This window comes from Nycticebus coucang, chromosome 17, assembly GCF_027406575.1.
Source record: "Nycticebus coucang isolate mNycCou1 chromosome 17, mNycCou1.pri, whole genome shotgun sequence".
NCBI classification, from domain to species: domain Eukaryota; kingdom Metazoa; phylum Chordata; class Mammalia; order Primates; family Lorisidae; genus Nycticebus; species Nycticebus coucang.
The window spans coordinates 47,684,216-47,696,889 of NC_069796.1; positions in this window are offsets into that span (position 1 = coordinate 47,684,216).

Genomic DNA, 12,674 nt, shown 5'->3' on the forward strand with positions numbered 1-12,674 from the left:
ACAGATGGCATATTCTGAAATTCTCTGAACTTTCTAGTAGTATAAGGATTCTTGAATCCACCTTTATTTTAATGCTAGTTTGGTACATAATCTGGAAATGTATGTGTTAAGTGTTTTGGGGGAAATCACATCAAAATTGAGAAGGATGAAAGCTTCAGTTGGGTCCAAAGACATAGAAAAGATGTAAATGGAATGTGATGAGAAAGTGCATATTTAATTAAAAGTAATTAACTTGCTCATAAGGATACTTAGAATGGGAAAGAAATATAGGACGAGAATCAGAATTCATGTGCATTAGCCTTGACTATGGCATTTTTTTTTGGGGGGGGGAATTCTACCCTGAAATGTAATTCTTTAGTGCTATCTTTCCTTAGCTATGAAATACAAATAAAAACAATTACTTTACGGAGCTCTTCAAGTTATTAGTAACTGAGGTGAAAGGGTTTTGTAATGTCTGGGACCAACATTAACAACCGAAGCTTTTCTGCCTGAACCAGGCAACAGCCACAATTTTAAATATATTTTAGATATTTGATTTTTCTAATGTTAGGAAGACATAAAGGTAAGGTTTCTCTTGTCAATTAGAATTTGTTGTCTTTAGATACTCTATTAGGTATTGTGATTATAGAAATGTATAAGACATTGAATCTTCCCTGTTAAGTATGTAGCTATAAAATGAAAAAGCAATTCATAATTTAATGATTAAAAATAGTATGTGTAATATATGATCTAGTTAATATGTGTGTTAGATGAGTTTGAGAGAAGAAATGGCCCCTGAAACCAAGTGCACAGAGAAGCTTCCATGTTGCTAATGAAACTGCTTTATTTCAATTTAAAGGTAATAAAGACAAGTTCCTTAACTGATAATCTGCTCTTGTACAAACATTGCATCATAAAATTGGAAAGAAAATGATGGATCAACTCATCTTTCTTCCTCATTTATAGATATGGAAACTGGCTCGAAGAAGGTAATTTTCTGCAAATCTAGTTTTCCTTGATGAGAAAATCAGTACTGAATTTTAAATATATCTGGCTTCTAGGTCAATGGACCTCAGCACTTCTTTGCTTTTCTATGGGTAATTGTTTCCTTGGTATGCTGCTGAAAGAGTGCACTCTATCATGTTTATGTTGTTTGTATCCAGGTAATTTGATTTAAGGACGGAACAGTCTGCCACAAATGTTTTTTTAGGATAAGGTGGGGTGGAAATAATTCAGCAAGTGAGTATAAATAGATTTGAGTAGTCCTGGATAAAATGACATTCTTTAAATCTAAGGAAATGATGAATCATAGCTCATGTATTTCATATTATAATTTGACCTCGGAGCATTGGTGAATGTTAAAGAAAATGTTATTTCTTTTCTTCTCTTTCCTTTCCTTTCCTTTTCTTGACAGAAAAAGTAACTCACTCTACCACCCTAGGTAGAGTGCTATGGTGTCATAGATCATAGCAATCTCAAACTCTTGGACTCGAGTGATCCTCTTACCTCAGCCTCTCAAGTAGCTGAGATTACAGGGCCCCACCAGAATTCCCAGCTAATTGTTCTATTTTTAGTAGAGATGGGGGTCTCCTTCTTGTTCAGGCTGGTCTCCAACTCCAGAACTTGGCCTCCCAAATGTTAGAAGTATAGGTGTGAGACAGCTCCTGGCGGGATGGTGTTATTTAATTTTTAAAAAATAGGATAGTGGGATCTGGGATACAAAGGGAAGAAAACAATCATTTATTGAGCACTTTTTATTTGTCAATTATTGGACTAAATTCCATTTAACCTTAATTCTTACATTATTTTGTGAAAACAATGCTATTATTTGTTCTTCTCCATCAATAATATGCTAAAGTTCATGCACCTCATAAGTGGAGTAGACAAACTCAAAGCACATGCTCTCTCTTATGGATTGGTTTCTTTTGTGGCCTCCAGATTAGGTGGGATCTTAGGTTTTCTTCTTTGTAAAATAGGAATGAAATTAACTTTTTCATCTGTCTCCTGCACAGGAACAAACAAATCAATCTTAGTATGCAATGGGCTAAAGATATGACAACATTGTTTTCAGTTAAAGATATGTGATCACAGATTTTTGGAATTTTTAAGTTAGAAGGGAGCATGATAGCATGGTTTTGTGAGCACACCTTTCTAGGTTGGAAGTCTGTCTATGCCATAGTCTAGTATTGGAATTTGGAGTCAGAAATTTCATCCCTCTGAGCTGGGGATAATAATATCTCATAGGTTTACTGTAAACATGAAACCAGAAGACAGGTACAAAATACTAGTTCTTTAGCTTCCAGGGAGAAGAGAGTTTACTCAGCTATCTCTAGTAATAGGAATGTATTGTGAGATAATATTCGATAATAAGAAAGCAGGATCCTGGGGGTGGGGGGAATGTGATACATACATGCATATAAGGGAATATTATTTAGCCATAAAAAGGAAAATTCTGTCATACTACAACATGGATGAACTTTGAGGGAATTACACTAAGTGAAATAAGCCAGGCACAGGAAGGGAGTTGCTACATGATTCCACCTATATGAGGTATATACAGTCAACCTCAATGAAATAGAAAGCAGAATGATGTTTGCTAGGGACTGAGGAATGAGTAGTTGCTGTTCATAGGGTCTAGAGTTTCAGTCATGCACGATGGAAAAGTTCTAGAACTCTCAGGTGTGCTTATAGTTAACAATACTGTACTGTACATTTAAATGTTTGTTAATAGGGTAGATCTTGTGTCATGTGTTTTTTACCACAATAAAAGGAAGAAAAAGAAGTGGAAGAAAAAGGAAAAGGAGGAGAAAAAAGAGAAAGAAGAAAGAAGAATCTTGGGGGACTCTGGGGAAATGCTTTGGTTTAAGACCAAAAGCAGCTCAAATAAATGGTCTGATAGGAAGACTAAAAATGTACTTTTTACCTCCAAAGTGAGAGACCAGAATTTTCAAGAAAGGTTTTGATGTTTCATTGCAATTCTGGTATAGTCAGCAAGAGAAAGCTCAAGTGTGTTGGGCAGCTGTATACAAGTTTTGGTGTTTAGTAATTTGCATTTTTGAACTCCATGCTTCATAGTGGGGTATGTTAATATTATGCAACACTTAGAACCACTGCCTTCATCTCTGGAAGCAATTGAAATGTTTTGCTACACTTTTTCACTAGTCCTTCTAACTCTACTATTCTCATTTTTTTTTCCATTGCCAGTTTGTTGGTTTGCTCCATATTATGCCACTCAAATTCTAGCAGGAGGGATTGTTTGGCTCAAATAACATACATCACCCCCATTAAACAGGAATCTTTGTGCCTGGCATCTTAACCTGTGGGTAGACTGCCCTCAGACTCCACCACCCCTCTAGTCCAATTAGTGGCTATGTATCCTCTTGCTCAAAAAATGCCCTGGAGCATTTTCTTTTTTATCACTGAAATCAGGTGAGATGATTTCCCATAGACATTAGGCATCACAGAAGATAAAATTACTATTATAGTCATTGCTTGAAATTAGAAGTCTTGGTTTACTCTTTGGAGACTACAAATAAGGAATCTTTGTCCTGAGAGGAAATGAAGTATGTCTATAGGTAGATATGTAGATATACAGGCATGTTTAAAAATGTTAAGCTTGGGCGGTGCCTGTGGCTCAAAGGGGTAGGGCACCCGCCCCATATGCCAGAGGTGGTGGGTTCAAACCCAGCACTAGCCAAACTGCAACAAAGAAACAGCCAGGTGTTGTGGCGGGCACCTGTAGTCCCAGCTACTTGGGAGGCTGAGGCAAGAGAATCACCTAAGCCCAGGAGTGGGAGGTTGCTGTGAGCTATGTGATGCCCTGGCACTCTACCGAGGGCAATAAGTTAGACTCTATCTCTACAAAAAAAAAAAAAAAAGAAAGAAAAAGAAAAAATGTTAAGCTTGTAGTATTCTTGTGAAACAAAAGTAGTATTCTATAACTTGACTCATTTTCAATAAATTTTTTTTGCAGTTGCATTTTTAAATGTAGCTCGTATTCACTTTGGCCAGGCTTTAATGATATATCGTTATTGAGTATGTACAATTGATAACTATGTCTACTGATCATATTCTCTAACTTAGGAAGAGTTTATATTCAAATTGGGAATGTCAAAATTTGGCCACACTCAGCAAATATTCAAAGAAGAAGAGGTAAAAGATGTTTTTCTTTCTATAACATTCATCCACTATACTAACTTCCTATAAGGAAGAGATTTGGTAATCGAAACATCAGGTAAAAAAAAGCCATAGGAAATAAATCAAGATCAGATTTATGATACAGGTATTTTATCCTTTACATTTTAGGCTCAAATTCCTTTTCTAAGCATATCTATCTTTATTTTTATTCACCCTTGTTACAATCCAATTAATCTCTGCAATATCACTTTTTTCCAAATATCCCCCTCCTGAGCCTCACCCCATATGTATATGTCAACATCATTCATCTCTTACGGATTTTCTCAATTTTTACGTCTCCTATAGATTTTTTAAATATCCTTCCAGTCCAAATTTTCATGAGACTTTATCTTTTGGCAATTATAACTTTTATTTCAAAGTAGGGCTATATTGGGGATATGCCTTCTTCATCCTACTATAGAAAGCTGCTTGAGGGCAAGGCTTGTATCTCATTCGTCTCTAGTAATTTCTACTGAATTTTGAAATTGGTCAATAATAACCTTAATAATGACTAAATCAATGAATGAATAAATATTCTTAGTAGAGATAATGGAAAATGAACAGTGGGTTTTAAAAAATGAAGAAAGGAGACACCAAGTCTGAATAATGTGCTCATTTGGGAAAGATAAATTTATGCATAACATACCTCAGAACGATTGAGATACACAGGAAAATGTGGCAGGGAGAAATTGTCCACACTTGGCATCACTGCAATTTTCAAACTGTTTATGTCTTTTTCATCTTTCATTTTAATCACCAAATCAATATATTAATAAATATCAATATACTTCTTTGACATACCCATGCTAGTAGATGCCAGATATATACTGATGATTTAAAATTTATATCTCCTATACTCGTGATAGAGTAGGAGGCTGTAAAAAGCACTCTCTTCCTCTCACCTGTACTTGAAAACAAAAGATTTATATTTATCATGTATATTAAAGTTATATTCAAGACATTATTTAAGCAAATTTTATTGCTTAAGAATTAAATTAGATACAATAGTATGTAAAAACAGAAATGCTGCAAGTCTCAGAGAAAGACCAGAAGATACCTACAAAGATTCTAAAGGAGCAAGTAGGCCAGAATTTAGGAATGCAAACTTTGGAATGCAAATCTGAAATAGACTGTAGTTATAAGAGCAAAAGTGTTTGTAAGTTAGATCTCAGAACTGTTCATCCTTGGAGATACTTGAGGACATAATAATGCTTGTAAAACTTAGAGGAGGAGGTAGAAAAACTAAGGTGAAAATTGCAGTATTCTACAAGGTCTGACAATTAAGTTCACAAACTCATCCTAGAAAAAGTGCTACATGCCTCATTGCTAAATATCACTACATTCACCTTTGCAGTATTCCCCTTGGGAAGCTATGCACTGAGGCCAGTGTCTAGTCCAACCTTCAAAGCTATTTTGGAACTCTTTTTCTGGAATGGCCATCAGAGCTATCATTGTATCACTCTTAATGTCCTGAATGTCATCAAAATGTCTTCCTTTCAATATTTCCTTTGTCCTTGGGTGCAGAAAATGTTATGGGGGCCAATAGGGAGGGTGTTTCAATACAGTTGTTTATTTTCTGGTTAAAAACTCTCTCATAGACAGAGCCATGAGTTGGCCAAGATTTTCAGTTAAAATTTTCCTGACTGTTTCTCTTTTGATATTTTCTTGGCTGACTTGGCTGACTAATTTTTGCAATGTTTTCATCAGTTCTGCTCATTATTAGCCACCCTGACCTCTCTTCATTAGTGTTTAATCCACTACCGTTTCCTTCATGGGATTATCCCTATGTATTGGAATAACATGCTTCTGATTTCACTTCCACTCTTTCCAAGTTTAACAAGAAATTTATGAATGTTTGTTCTTTGCTCTAATTCAAGCTCTGACATTCTCTTGACAGCATGCAAAAACATGTAACAACAATAATGAATGCCTCTCAGCAGGACACGGCCACACATTGACATGAACACACTGTGAAACACTGATATACTAAGGTTATGAAACCTTACTGAGTTAACTGTATAGTGTTGCCAGTGCACCGTGGCAATTTCATGAACTTAGTTGTCAGACCTCTATATCTTTTCTTGAAAGTGGTCTTATCTCTGGCTAAAATGGGTTGTTGATGAATTTAGATTTGTTTGTGTATTCTGCACTCAGTAAGTAAAGTTTTGATTTTAAAAATAAGAGATCAGAAATTGGTCAATCTATTAGATTATTCAAAAATAACTGTTACTTATCTTTTTCAATCAGTACCCATATCCCCTCTGAGTATAATAGCAGAGGCTCTTGTCATAGACTCAACTGCCTCATCACCAAAATAATTAACAAAGCTCTGAAGCTCATTCTGGTTAATCAGCATACAGAAGAGTTTTCTTTGGAGTATGGGAGGAGTGTCCTGTGCCCTGTAGAGTGTTTATCAGCAGCCCTGGCCACGACCCACCAGATATCATAGCACCTCCCCAGTTGTGACAAAATGTCCCCAGACATTGCCAAATATCCCCTGGAGGGCAAGATTGCCTCCAGTTGAGAGACATTGCAATGGGGCAAAGCTAATAAAAATGAAACTAGAGGTTAATCTCATTATTTAAAATCCTTAAATTGATATGAGTTGGCTTGTTCCATGACATACAAGGTGAAGAAAGAAGAGTTAATTCCAAAGTCAGGCATGAATGGGAGATTGAAAAAAGAAGTTGTCATTTGGGAAAAGCATTCAGAACTGGGAGTCAGTAAAAATGGAATGAGTTCCAGCTCAGCCACATTTTAGCTCTTTGTCTTTGAATCAATAATTTCCCCTCAGAGATTATTAATAAGGTAAAGGATTTGATGAAGGCCCATTCTAGCTCAAAGGCTATGGTAAGTTTGTGACTATCCATGGAGCAATACCTAGTTCTTTGAGTGTTCAGTTCTCTCAAAGAGTATTCACCCAACAGGGATGAGTGATGAGTGTTTTCTTTTCTTCTCTCTCTCTCTTTTTTTTTTTTTTGTCATAGCCCAACATAACAAGTTTTCCCTCTTTCCTTTTTCCCTGTCTCATGAGGCTCATTCTATAACCATCCTCACTGTTTAATGAGAGATGGAGGATAGTTGCCAAGGCAACTATTTTTTCCTAAAATGGTATTTATTTTTTTCCCCTGGAGAGAAAGCCTGGGGTTAAACAGTTTGGGTTATCCAAGAATTTAGATTATGTTGTTTTTGAGCTCAGAAATATAAGCTTAATGGGCAAGGAATCAAGGGCAAACTTCCACTGTAATGGTAGAGCTCAGACCTCTACACTTGTCTCTTCTCTCAGAAAACGGATGTCAGAGAATATTTGGCATTTCCACCATAAGTAGGCTGCCCTTTTTCCATTGCATCAGAAGTCTAAGATGAGAGATTACTTTGACTCCCAAGAGTTGTTTTCCAGTTCAGCTTCATAGCATACCAGCTAATTAGACAACGCGACAACAGGGTGGAGCGATACTCGTATTCTGGACATCTCCACACCCACAGTGGATTTGGCCTGGTGCCACTGCCAGCCAGCCTCAGAGCAGTGGCATCTCACAATGCAGCCACACCCAGATGACAACAAATTAGATTTTTTAAAGATTCACTTTAACTAAAAATTATACATATTACTTAATCTAGGGGAAGAAAAGCATCAGTTCTTTTCTCCTTCTTCTCATCCTCTGCTCTTTTTTTTAGATTTTTGGATGTAATGAACCAGTCTTGTATATGAGTACATCTGATAAAGGTTGAGATGGCTGGATGGACATGATACCACTTTGGGCTGAATCAGGCCTTGGATTATGGGAAGAGTGACTAGATTTGGCATAGTGTTTTATAGTTCATGGAGTACTTCCACATAAATTGTTTAGTTATGGCTTTATGATAAATCTGCTATGTATGAAGTATTATTATTTATATTTCATAAATGAGAAAAATCATAAACAAACAATCATGTCTAAAATCACACAGACAAGGGCGGCGCCTGTGGCTCAGTGAGTAGGGCGCCAGCCCCATATGCTGAGGGTGGCGGGTTCAAACCCAGCCCCGGCCAAACTGCAACCCAAAAATAGCCGGGTGTTGTGGCGGGCGCCTGTAGTCCCAGCTGCTCGGGAGGCTGAGGCAAGAGAATCGCGTAAGCCCAAGAGTTAAGAGGTTGCTGTGAGCTGTGTGACGCCACGGCACTCTACCCAAGGGCAGGTACAGTGAGACTCTGTCTCTACAAAAAAAAAAAAAAAATCACACAGACAAGTTGAGGGATCCAGTCTTTAGATTCCAAATCTTATACTTTTTCTATTCTTTTTCATATCTGCTATCTATGAAACTTAATGGTGGAATTTTCTGGTTGGAGATATCCATTAATTCAGTAAATACCTCTGAATGCAATATTTTTATTACACTGGCTGATATACTTGTTAAGTGCAATTTCATTTGTCTTCCTCTTTATGTTTCCTTTTTTACCATTTCTCAAGGTGCCTCATTTCATAAATAATTTAGAAATCTGATGGGTGCTCAAAGCCTTGCCTAAGGTAAAAGGGCTGGAATTTTTGTGAAACCATGGATAACTCAAAAATTCATGTTATTTTCAAATATGAGTTCCATTATGGAACCAATGCAGCACAAACAGCTTGAATTATCAACCAAGTGTTAGGGGAGGATGTGGCTCATGAACACATAGTAAGTTGGTGGTTTGAGTAGTTTCATTCTGAGTGATTTTAATCTTTAAAATAAGCCACATGGGTGAACTGAAACCAAAATAGATAATGATGAGCTGAAAATTATAGTGGAAGCAAATCCATCTCAATGTACTTGTGAATTAGCAAAAGCTTTGACACTACTATTCCAACAGTATTGGAACATTTGAAATAAATCGGAAGGGTAAAGAAGCTATATAGACGGGTTTTGCATGAATTAACCAAGTGTCAGAAATCATCCCGAAACTTTGTTTTCTTTACTGTCACAGTATAAAGGTGAACCATTTCTATACCTTTCTGACAATCACAAGCTTTTGGAATGATGGGTGGATAAAAATGAAGTGCTGAAACACAGTACAAAACTGAATATTCATCCAAAAAAGCTAACAGCATCTGTTTTGTGGTCCGGTATTGGTATCAACCACTACAGCTTCATGACACCTGGTCAGTTGATTACAGCAGAGGTCTACTGAAATCAACTAGATGAAATGAGAGGATGCTGTCAATTGATCATCTGAGATTGGTCAATAAAGACAGGCCAATCCTCTTAAAAGACAACGCATGACAACATGTTCCAAGAACAACACTGCTCAAAGTACAAAAGCTGGACTTGTAAACTTTCTGTCATCCACCATATTTATCAGACCACCATATTTAACTGACCATTATACACCATATTTAACTGACCACCACTTCTTCCAGGCTTTGGAACACTTCCTGCAAGAAAAATATTTGATTTTCAATAGGCTGTGGAAAATGCCTTTTGTGATTTTCTCACCAGGCCGCTGGCTCTCAGCTATTTTCCCTGTGGGAATACATGGTCTACCATTAAGATGACAACACTGTGTTGATAGTTTAGGCGCACACTTTGATTATTCATGCTGCTTCTTGTTTGAGATATGATAAACTATAGCTTGATTAAAATTTGGACATTTCATATTTAATGACCTAATAAAACACAGACCTCCTAATTTCACACCAATATTATTTTGACTACATTTATGACCTTGCTAGTAAGGTAAGGGCATAAGATAAATTGATAATAGTATGAAAAAACATTATTTTCTCAAGTTGGGGAATATGATACTTGATTTCTTTTAAAGAAGGGAAGATATTTGGACATTTAAGAGCTTAGAATGAGCTATTTGATTTTCTGACTTATTTGAAAGGTTGTCAATTTTTGTGACTCAAATAAACATTCAGTCATGTCTGATTATTACTATTATTTTTATTTTTTTGCAGTTTTTGGCTGGGGCTGGGTTTGAACCCACCACCTCCAGTATATGGGGCTGGCGCCATACTCCTTGGAGCCACAGATGCCACCGTATGTTTGATTATTATTAATTGAGGGTAACCCAATTCCCTACAAAAGCCTCACCATCTGGAGCAAGCTATCCAAAGGAAGGGGCACTAACAAGTAAAAGACTCCTTATTCCTGGAGGCTATTAATTTGTACTCTTAAATTTAAGTACTGTTTTTTTGTTTGTTTGTTTGTTTTAGGCACTTCCCATAAAATTTTCAGTTCTTCAAGAGACATAGAGATGGATTTCCCTATTATGATCTGTAATTCCTTGTAATCAACAGGCTAACAACAAAAGATTTCAAGTAGCTAACACTGAGCTTTCCTCATGTACCAAGTACCATCTAAAGGCTTTATATCAATTAACTCCTTTAATCCTCATGGAATTCACAATTTTAATTCTGGATTCATTGGTGAAGAAATTGAGATAGAGAGCTTAGGTAAATTGGCTCTGTTTATACAGGAAAGAACACAGTATATAAACCCAGGTAGCGTTGCTCCTAAGGCAATGTTTATACTTTCTTCTGATTCTCAAGTAGCCTTCACCATATATGACTTGAACCATTACAAATAATAGTTGCTTTACACAATCATCCATCCCAATTTATTCAGTAATCCTGTCAAGTGGGTGATACTCTTAATATGATTTGCCTGAAGTTAAAATGCTAGCAAGTTGTGCATTTCCAAACCAGCACTGGACTTTTATGGTGCAGATGGAGGAACAGATCTTTGTGCAGTCACTGTCTGATCCACTTATAAGAATGGTCCAGGAAAATCCAGAAATACAGTTGTCCCTTAGCACATACAGAGAATTGGTTCTAAGACCCTGGCCCCTACCAAAAGCACAGGTAAACTGCTGCAATTGGTCCTCCAGAGTGTATGCAAAAAATCAGTTCTCCCTATTCTATGAATACTGTGTTTAATTTATTTATTTACTGTTTTTTTGAGAAAAGAGCCTCACTCTGTGGCCCAGACTTGAGTGCCATGGGCGTCATCATGACTTGCAGCAATTTCAAACTCCTAGGTTCAAGCAATACTCCTGCCTCGGCCTCCCAAGTATCTGGGTCTATAGGAATGCATCATCACACTGGCTGATTTTTCTATTTTCAGTAGAGATGGGGCCTCGTTTTTTTTTTGTTTGTTTGTTTGTTTGTTTTAGGCTGGTCTTAAACTTCTGAGCCCAAGCAATCTTCCTGTTTCACCTTGCTAGGATTATAGGCATGAGCCACCTCACTGGCCAATACTATATTGATTTAAAAAAAAAAAAATTGTGTAAAGGTGGACCTATGTAATTCGAACCTGTGTTGTTCAAGGATCAACTGTACTTTAATTTGGCATTATGGAGTGGAAGTTTTCGAAAGATGAAAATCACCCCAACCCCCAGTTAAAATAAATTATGACATTTGTGGTTGAATCAGATAGCTCAAGGAAAGGTCCTACTGCAGGTGTGTGCCACTTATTTTAAAATTTAAAATAATTAGAAAAAGTCACCATTTTAGCTGTCCTGTCTTTGTCTATAAAGGAAGGGATGCCAGATGAATTTCCCCGTCCTTTCCATCCCTAAAACATGTATTTGTTTTGTTAATAATGGCATTTTATCCTTGAAAATAATACCTACTTTGTGTAAAAATTTATCAGATAAAAAGGTATAATAGAAAGAAAAACATAAAAAGTCATAATTCCAGGCGGCACCTGTGGCTCAGAGGAGTAGGCACCAGCCCCATATGCTGGAGGTGGTGGGTTCAAACCCAGCCCCGGCCAAAAACTACAAAAAAAAAAAAAAAAAAAGTCATAATTCCACCCACCAGAGATGGAAAATATTAGAATTTTCAGAAAATCTATTTGTCTTCCTTAATATATACATGTACAGATGCTTTAAAAGTGGTATGATAGTAAATATAAAGTTTTCTAGAGTCAGATTCATTGAGACAAATTTTGTAATAGCAACATTGTGCTGTTTCAGGTGTTCTGTTACACGAGTATTGACAGACATAATAACATATGTAATTACCAACACAATGGAGGCATAAAACTGTTCCATCACCCCCAAAAATTTCCAATGTGAACTTTTGCAGTCACTCTCCTCCCATGATATCTAACCCGAGGAAATTGCTGATCTGATTTCTGCCACTGTAATTTTGTCCATTTAAAAATATCATGAAATCATAAAGTATGTAACTTTTTATATCAAGCTTCTTTCACTCAGAACCATGTTTTTGAGCTTCGTTCATGTTATAGCCAGTACAGTAGTTCATTACTGTTTATTCTTGAATAGAAATTTATTGTATGGGACTACCATAGTTTGTTTACCTATGCATCATTGATTGTCATTGGGATCATTTCCAGTTTTTTATTGACTATGAATAAGGTTTCTATAAGTATTCTCTTGTAGGTTTTGTATGAACATATGTCTTAATTTCTCTCTGGTAGATATCTAGTAGTTAGATTGCTAGGTCTTATGTTAAATGCACATAAAACTTTGTAATCTACTTTTAAAAATCTTGTTTTAAAAATAATTATAGATTCACAGGCATTTGTAGGATAGT